The sequence below is a fragment of the Nerophis ophidion genome, linkage group LG02 (genome assembly GCF_033978795.1).
Source record: "Nerophis ophidion isolate RoL-2023_Sa linkage group LG02, RoL_Noph_v1.0, whole genome shotgun sequence".
Lineage (NCBI taxonomy): Eukaryota > Metazoa > Chordata > Actinopteri > Syngnathiformes > Syngnathidae > Nerophis > Nerophis ophidion.
In genome coordinates, this window is record NC_084612.1 from 30,318,962 (window position 1) to 30,328,487 (window position 9,526).

A 9,526-nucleotide genomic window follows, 5' to 3' on the forward strand; every position below is an offset into this window, starting at 1 on the left:
GCCCGCGGGCCGTACGTTTGACATCCCTGCACTAACCCTTACCACCGTGCTGCCGTCAATCACAATAATGACTAATACCAAATTAATTACCGTATTTCCTTGAATTGCCGCTGGGGCGCTAATTAATTTAAAACCTCTTCTCACTCCTGCGATTGATTGATACTTTTATTAATAGATTGCACAGTTCAGTACACATTTCAGCCCGTATGCAGCTGGGATAGGCATCACATATTTCCAGTTGTTTCATTACAGCACGTCTGAAAAGGAGTAGGAATAAGCAGAGCTTATTTAATCCTCACCCTTTTCATACCGTGGCAATTTTATCCAATTTCCTTGTTCTCTGTAATAGCAGTGAACAAATGAATAATAAATAAACAATATACCAAAGTAAGCAAACAAATATTAAATAAATAAATAATATTTGTCTCAATAAAAAAAATGGTTCAAGGTGTTCATCATGATTCTTGTTCTGTGTACTTTGTGAACACTTGTGGTTTGAACGGTCTTTTCAACTGAATCATATTGGTGCTTTGTTTGATTTCTTTGGTAAATCCGTTCCATAATTTAATTCCACATACTGATACGCTAAAAGTTTTATGTAAGCGGTAGAAATTGATGGCGAATGTCAACTAAGTGCAAGGCTGCTTGATGGTCATGTGACTTAATGCAAGTGAGGATAGAGGTTTAAGGGTGAAGAAGTTCATGCTAAATGTGGCTCCTTAAATAATTAACATCACCCTGGATGCAACACAACTGTAGTCCTTGATAAAAATACATTAAACATTAAATTGCGAGGTTTGTACTTTGTTTAGATCTTTTTCATCAAGCTGCTTTGTTTGCACATTTTAAAGCGGTGAAGAGGGTAATCACATCGATTCTGCAAAGTGACGTTAAACCAATTAGGATCTAATTTGAACAGGGAAACTAAGGAGATGGGGACCATTGACAAAACAAGGCACGAGTAGGGTGATAGACTCTAGGAAAGGTAAATAGCTGATTGGCTGAGGTACTGTAAAAGAAAAGGTAGGAATATGGAGAATAAGTTAGTTTGTGCTTTCAGAGAAACTACCAACTACAGTCACTCATAATCCATCCAGCCATCCATTTTTTTACCACTTGTCCCTTTCAGGGTCATGGGGGTGCAGTAGCCTTTCTCAGCTGAATTTGGGCAGAAGGTGTTGTAGACCCTGGACTAAGTCGCCACCTCATCATAGGGCCAACAAAATAGACAGACAACATTCACACTCACATTCACACACTAAAGCCAATTTAGTGTTGCCAATCAACCTATCCCCAGGTGCATGTCTTTGGAGGTGGGAGAAAGCCGCAGTACCCAGAGGGAACCCACGCAGTCACGGGGAGAACATGCAAACTCCACACAGAAAGAACCTGAGCCCGGGGATCAAACCTAGGACCTTAGTATTGTGAGGCACATGCACTAACCCTTACCACCGTGCTGCCGTCAATCACAATAATGACTAATACCAAATTAATTACCGTATTTCCTTGAATTGCCGCAGGGGCGCTAATTAATTTAAAACCTCTTCTCACTCCTGCGATTGATTGATTGATTGATTGATTGATTGATTGATTGATTGATTGATACTTTTATTAGTAGATTGCAGTACATATTCCGGAAAATTGACCACTAAATGGTAACACATGAATAAGTTTTTCAACTTGTTTAAGTCTGGGTCCACGTTAATCAATTCATGCGCTAACCATTCTAAAACCTCTTCTTACTCCGACACTTACCGAAGGTATGCAGTAAAAGTTTGAGTGTGATGTAAGCTTGGACCTTAAATCCTACTGAATAGCTCTTAATCTTCTTCCCTTCATGCGATTTCATATGACCGGTGTTGAAATCAGCCTCCTCCATTTTGAAAATGATGACATGGGAAGTGTCACTCGTGACGTCACGAGTTTGACCAGGCGGTAATACTAAGCATGCGCTAATTATTTTGGGAAGTGAGTTTGACCCGGCAGTAATTCAAGGCAGACGCATACTATATGCCCTGCGGCAATTCTCTTCACAAGGAAATACGGTATATTGAATTGCTACCATTCGCTCTCGAAATAAATTTTATATTTTCCCTTTTTTCAACTCTGAATCTGATAATACAGATATCGAACTAACCTACGTGTGTGTATTAGCCCGTCTTAAGCAACTTAACTTCTACAAGGTTTCTATGGTAAAGATGACTCTTTTGAGTCGCAGGGGTTGGAAGTAGCAGGGGTTAATTTTTAGGATAGAACTGGCAAATACATGAAATAAAGCCATAATAGTATGGTGACACATTGCAGTTAATCAACTGAAATATTTTTTTAAATCCAAAAACTCACACAGATTTCTAAAAGGTTTAAATTATTATATTTAAACCAGTAAGGTCTAATTTTATATTACGGAAACAAACAACAAACACCATTTCACCCATGTTCAAGGCAGTTTGAATACATTTTTTAAATCGTATCTTTAAATGTGCAATCACCACGCGACCCTGAAAGGGACAAGCGGTAGTAAATGGATGGATGGATATGCAATCAGATCAATGTGCATAGAAAAAACATTTTATTTACTGGGGGACCCAAATGGAATGGCCCTTGAAGACAGTCTAGAACAGGGGTGTCCAATGTGCTGCACAGGGGCCATTTGCAGTTAGTTTATTATTGACCCGCAACACTTTTAACAGGCAAAACAGGTCACGGATTAAAACAATACACAATAATACAAAGAAAAAAATGGAACTGGCCCAAATCCCTCTGAAAAAGGGTACCTGACAACCAAACGACCTGTATACATTCACTGTGCTGTTGATGGTATTCGTGTGTCCAGCCATGATGAATGTGTACACATTTCTTGCAATATATGCAGGTTTTTGAGTGTGCTAAAGCCCTTGAAATGTTTTCATTGGCAGAATAATAATATTGATATTAGTCAAGAATAGTAAGAAATTAAATATCTTAAGGTGGTTAATTGTATATTATACTAATGTGCTTTTGCTCAGATAGTTTAGCACACTGTTTCTTAAATGTAGGTCCCCCGAGAGGGCCGCCAAAAAGTCATAAAGAAGTTTCTTAAGCGCAAAAAATATGACTAAAGTGGTGAAGCTGTATTTTCATTTGCACAAAAATGTTATTGGTAGTTTATTTAAGAAATGTGTATATTATTATCTATTATTAAATACATTAGAATTTATCTGATTTAAGACTGTATAAAATTTGTGTAAATGTATTTTTCATCAGTTTTTTACGAGTCCCTTATATTTGATTGGTATATATTTTTATAATCAGTCCAACCTAAGCTTTGATAATAATCTTTGCGATTAACACGTTTTATATCATTTGATAAGGTTTATCCTGTCAAGTGATATCATTATTGAATATGATTAAAATCAAGAGTAAGATTATTGTGGAGGTTTCCCTCCCCAGGGTTCCCCGGACCACCAAACATTTGGACAGGAATCCGGTCTCAGGGTTACAACACTGTTTTATTTTTCAATACAAGTGTTTTTTCTGTGCTTTTCAGCAATTGTCCGTTCTTGTTTCGCTCGCGTGTGCTCCAGCTTCAACACCACATTGCGTGGAGCCACTGGAGGGGTTTGTGGTCCGAGCAGAGGCTGAATGAGCGCCCCAGGAGGTAGTATCGGAGGGCCCCGACCGCCCACCTGATGGCGAGGAACTCCCTCTCCACTGTGCTGTATCTTGCCTCCCTTCGGAAAGCTTGCGGCTGATGTAAAGGATGGGTCGGTCGACGCCCTCCACCTGCTGGGACAAAAAAGCTCCCAGTCTTTTGCCCAACGCGTCAGCCTGCAGACAAAACGGGAGGGAAAAATCAGGCTTGTGTAGGACCGGCTCCTCGCAGAGGGCCTTCTTAACCCTCTCAAACGCCTGCTGGCACTGCTCCGTCCACTGGACCAGATCGGGGGCACCCTTCGGGTGAGGTCAGTTATTGGGCTGGTCAGGTCCGCAAACCGGGTGATAAACCTCCGGTAGTAACCCGCCAGACCCAAAAACTGCCTCACCTCTTTTTTCGTCTTGGGGGTTGGGCAGGCCGCAATTGCCGCTGTTTTATCTACCTGCGGCCGCAACCGGCCCTCCTACCATGTGGTACCCCAGATACTGTACTTCCCTCCGGCCAACTGCACACTTCGCCGGGTTGGCGGTTGCCTCAGGGACTCGAGCACTGCCCCCACCCGAGGCATGTGTTCTTCCCAGCCGCTACTCTAGATGAAAACATCATCCAGGTAGGCGGCCGCATATGCACTGTGGGGTTGCAGCATCCAGTCCATGAGGCGCTGGAACGTGGCGGGCGCACCGAACAAGCCAAATGGAAGTGCTACAAATTGGTATAATACCTTCCGGAGTGGAAAAGGCCATTTTTTCCTTTGACTCTGGTGACAAGGGAATCTGCCAGTGGCCCTTGGTTAAATCCAGTGTCGTAAAAAAACGAGCAGTGCCCAGCCGATCCATGAGCTTGTCGACCCGAGGCATGGGGTACACGTCAAAACGTGATACTTCACACAGAAGGACACAGACCCATCCTTTTTCCATACCAGAAGAATGAGGCTGCACCACGCACTGTGGGATTCTTCTATTACTCCCAATTCCAACACAGATTTTAATTCCTCCCAAACTATTTTGCGTTAGTGTTTGGGGAGCCTGTATGGACGAGATCGCACCGTAACCCCCGGTCTCAATATGATGCTGAATGAGATTCGTGCGCCCGGGCCGAGGGGAAAACCTATCAGAGAAGCGCCGCTGCAGCTTACCAACATCCGCTTTCTGCGCTAACGTGAGCTGGTTATCACAGGTGAGTGGAGAGGGAGAAACAGAGCATGGGATCTCTGGTCCCAACTCCTCCTCCTCCCTCACTACTGTTACCATGGATACAGGCTCCGTCTCTCTTCATGCCTTCAGTGGGTTCAGATGGTAGATTTGAGTGTCTCCGCCCCGGTTCGAGTGTCGAACCTCTTAATCCACATCACCCACTTGCCGTGTGACCTAGAAGGGTCCTTGCCAGCGCGTTAGTAATTTCGAGCTCGATGTTGGGATTAATACAAGGACTTTTTCTCCTGGTGAACATTTTCTTAACTGGGTCCCCTTATTATACGTGCGTTGTTGCCGTTCCTGGGCACAGAGCAAATTCTCACGTGACAAGTGCCCCACCGTGTGGAGTTTTGCGCGCATGTCCATAATGTACTGGATTTCATTTTTGCTGGAGCTTGGACCCTCCTCCCAACTTTCTTTAATTAGGTCCAACACTCCGCATGGTTTCCTGTTGTATAATAGCTCAAAAGGTGTAAAGCCAGTGGAGGCTTGGGGTATCTCCCGCATTGCAAAAATTAAGGGATCAGCCATTTACCCCAATTTGGTTTGTACTTGTGCGTAAACTTACGGATCATGGTTTTTAGCGTTTTATTCAGCCCCTCCGTCAGCCCATCCGTTTGTGGATGGTACACGCTGGTGTGAATCGCTTTAATTCCCAATAACCCGTACAGTTCCTATATTGTGTGTGACATAAAGGACGTGCCCTGGTCAGTCAGAATCTCTTTCGGGATTCCAACTCGGGAGATGACCTGAAACAGTGATTGCGTCCCACTCTTTGCAGAGATGGAGCGCAGGGGCACTGCTTCAGGGTAGCGCGTTGCGTAATCCACCAGGACTAACACAAAGCGATACCCCCGTGACCTCGGGTGAAATGGTCCGATGAGGTCCATCCCAATTCTCTCGAATGGGACCTCCATGAGCGGCAATGGGCTCAAAGGTGCCTTTGGAGTGGCCGCCGGGCTCACGAATTGACAGTCCGGGCAGGCAGCGCACTAATGGCGCACGTCTGCCCGGATTCCCGGCCAATGACCCGATTGAGTGTTTTATTATACCCTAAATGTCCAGCCATGAGATTAACATGCGCCTTCCTGGAAAACCATTTCCCGGCGGCGTTTCGACACCAACAACTGGGTGATTTCCTCTCCTGTTTGAGTGTCACGACTCACTCGGTACAATCTATCTCTAATAATGGAGAAGTGAGGGAATACCCGCGCTGTTTCCCGGCACATAAGCTGATCGTCGATGTAGTCCACCTGGTCCCAGGCCGCACGCAAAGGTTCGTCTCGAGACTGCTCGAGACTGCAGGATGCAAACGGCCGGTCCTCCTTCCCCAGCCGCATGGACCTGAACTAGCGCCGGTACTCTTTCGCGGTGCAGCCCGTTCGGGCCAGAACCGCCCTCTTCAGGTCCCCAAAGCGCACCCTGGACGCCAACGGCAGATTGAGCGCCGCTCGCTGCGCCTCCCCCTTATAGAGCGGCAAGAGCCAAACCCCCCACTCTTCTTCCGGACACGCGCATGCTCTCGCCGTGGCCGATAAAATGTCCAGAAAGGCACGGGGGTCCTCTTCTTCCCCCATGCGGTGAATTGCGACAGCCGTCGGCCCTGGCCGTGCCCCGCCCATCTGGTCCGCCAACACCCGCAGGACTTGGCACTGTTGGCGGGCCACTTCCATTTGTTGGCAGCTGCTCGCCGCAACCTTGGCAAGCCCACCCGCGAGATTCGTCGGGGGGTCGTCTTCCCCTGCCTATGGTGGTCCAGCCAGGTTGGGCGCCAATTTGTGGAGGTTTCCCTCCCCCGGGTTCGTCGGACCACCAAACATTCGGACAGGAATCCGGTCTCAGGGTTACAACACTGTTTTATTTTTCAATACAAGTGTTTTTTCTGTGCTTTTCAGCAGTTGTCCGTTCTTGTTTCGCTTCTGCTTCCCAACTGTTGCCTTTAACAGAGCGACAGGTGATTAGACAAACACTTTCAGCTGTGTCATCCACTCACCTGTCACCAATCTCGAAGCCGGTCCTGCCACACCCCGCTTCGCTGCAGGTGCGCAGGCCACAGCCACCACAATTATGAATTTAGTCTCAATATCTGAGTGGTTCTGAGGTCAGAAAGGTTAAGAACCCATGGCTAAGCATGTATTGACTGATCTACGTTGTATTGATTTTAGAATCGTTAATGTACAAAATGCATCAAAGTGGCCCACGCAATCTTTTCTACAAACCCTGTTTACATATAAGTTGGGAAATTGTGTTAGAGGTAAATATAAATGGACTACAATGATTTGCAAATCATTTTCAACCCATATTCAGCTGAATATGCTAGACAGACAACATATTTGATGTTCAAACTGATAAACATTTTAATTTTTTGCAAATAATCATTAACTTTAGAATTTGATGCCAACAACGCTGGACAAAGAAGTTGGGAAAAGTGGCAATAAATACTGATAACGTTGAGGAATGCTCATCAAACACTTATTTGGAACATCCCATATGTGTGCAGGCTAATTGGGAACAGTTGGGTGCCATGATTGGGTATAAAAACAGCTTCCATGAAATGCTAAGTCATTCACAAACAAGGATGGGGTGAGGGTCACCAATTTGTCAAAAAATTGTCGAACAGTTTTAGAACAACATTTCTCAACAAGCTATTGCAAGGAATTTAGGGATTTTACCATTCACGGTCCGTAAAATCATCAAAAGGTTCAGAGAATCTGGAGAAATCACTGCACGTAAGCGATGATATTACTGACAGTTGATCCCTCAGGCGGTACTGCATCAAAAACCGACATCAGTGTGTAAAGGATATCACCACATGGGCTCAGGAACACTTCATAAAACCGCTGTCAGTAACTAGAGTTGGTCGCTACATCTGTAAGTGTAAGTTAAAACTCTACTATGCAAAGCAAAACCCATTTATCAACTATACCCAGAAACATCGCCGGCCTCGCTGGGTCCGAGCTCTTCTAAGATGGACTGATGCAAAGTGGAAAAGTCTTCTGTGGTCTGACGAGTCCACATTTCAAATTATATTTGGAAACTGTGGACATGGTGTCCTCCGGAACAAAGAGGAAAATAACCATCCGGTTTGTTATAGGCGCAAAGTTCAAAAGCCAGCATCTGTGATGTTATGGAGGTGTATTAGTGCCCAAGGCATGGGTAACTTACACATCTGTGAATGCACCATTAATGCTGAATGGTCCATACAGGTATTGGAGCAACATATGTTGTCATTCAAGCAACGATATCATGGACACCCCTGCTTATTTCAGCAAAACAATGCCAAGCCACGTGTTACAACAGCGTGGCTTCGTAGTAAAAGAGTGCGGGTACTTTCCTGGCCCGCCTGCAGTCCAGACATGTCTCCCATCGAAAATGTGTGGTGCATTGTGAAGCGTAAAATACAACATTAAGACCCTGGACTGATGAACAACTTAAGCTGTACATCAAGCAAGAATTGTAAAGAATTCCACTTTCAAAGCTTCAACAAATAATTTCCTCAGTTCCCAAACGTTTAATGAGTGTTGTTAAAAGAAAATGTGATGTAACACAGTGGTGAACATGCCCTTTCCCAACTACTTTGGCACGTGTTGTAGCCATGAAATTCTAAGTTAATTATTATTTCCAAAAAATGTTATGGTTTATGAGTTTGAACATCAAATATATTGTCTTTGTAGTGCATTCAACTGAATATCAATCAATCAATGTTTATTTATATAGCCCCAAATCACAAATGTCTCAAAGGACTGCACAAATCATTACGACTACGACATCCTCGGAAGAACCCACAAAAGGGCAGGGAAAACTCACACCGAGTGGGCAGGGAGAATTCACATCCAGTGGGACGCCAGTGTCAATGCTGACTATGAGAAATCTTGGAGAGGACCTCAGATGTGGGCAACCCCACCGCCCCCCTCTAGGGGACCGAAAGCAATGGATGTCGAGCGGGTCTAACATGATACTGTGAAATATGGGTTGAAAAGGATTTGCAAATCATTGTATTCCGTTTATATTTACATCTAACACAATTTCCCAACTCAAATGGAAACGGGGTTTGTATATACGGCCCTCATTGGAAAAAGTTTGGGCACCCATGGTCTAGAACCTTCAGCAACATGTATTAATTAAAAGTGTATGTATATGTGCCTGTATATAATTTGTGCAGACAATTTTTTTCATTAAAAATCACTAAAGTTGTACATTGGAGGAAAATACATCAAATTATCAGTTAAAAAAAACAAAACATTTGGTACCAAAAGTGAATATGACAATTATGTCCATGATGTTCATGTAAACAAAGTGCATGCAACCACAAACATAAAAAATACATATATAATAAGCAATAGTGGGAACTAAGTGTCTGTAGTACAGTGGACTGATCTGAGCAGATCCTTCTCATGGAGAAGCCATCAACCTTCTCAGGTCAATATTTGTCCCCCGCCCTTGTGTGTGTGTGTGTGTGCGTGCGTGCGTGTGTGTGTGTGTAAAGTGTGAGGATATTGATGTGGATGTGGGTAGACTTACGAGCAAGCACTATGAATAGTTGACTATTGACTCTTTGACTGAGCAATCAGATGGTCACTGACAGGCAAATTGTCTCCTCCTAATTTGCAAATGTTTCTAAGAGCTTGCACATTGCCACCTTGTGGTGATAAAAGCTAATTGCTACAGTACACTATTAACGTGTGCACGGGTCACTCTA

General features: G+C 44.2%; 1 protein-coding gene across 1 annotated transcript in view; it reads left to right on the top strand.

The window, feature by feature from the left end:
• Positions 1-9,526, top strand: part of dbndd1 (dysbindin domain containing 1) — a 33,700-nt gene that overhangs the window by 23,384 nt on the left and 790 nt on the right. The gene's annotated exons all lie outside the window — the stretch shown is intronic.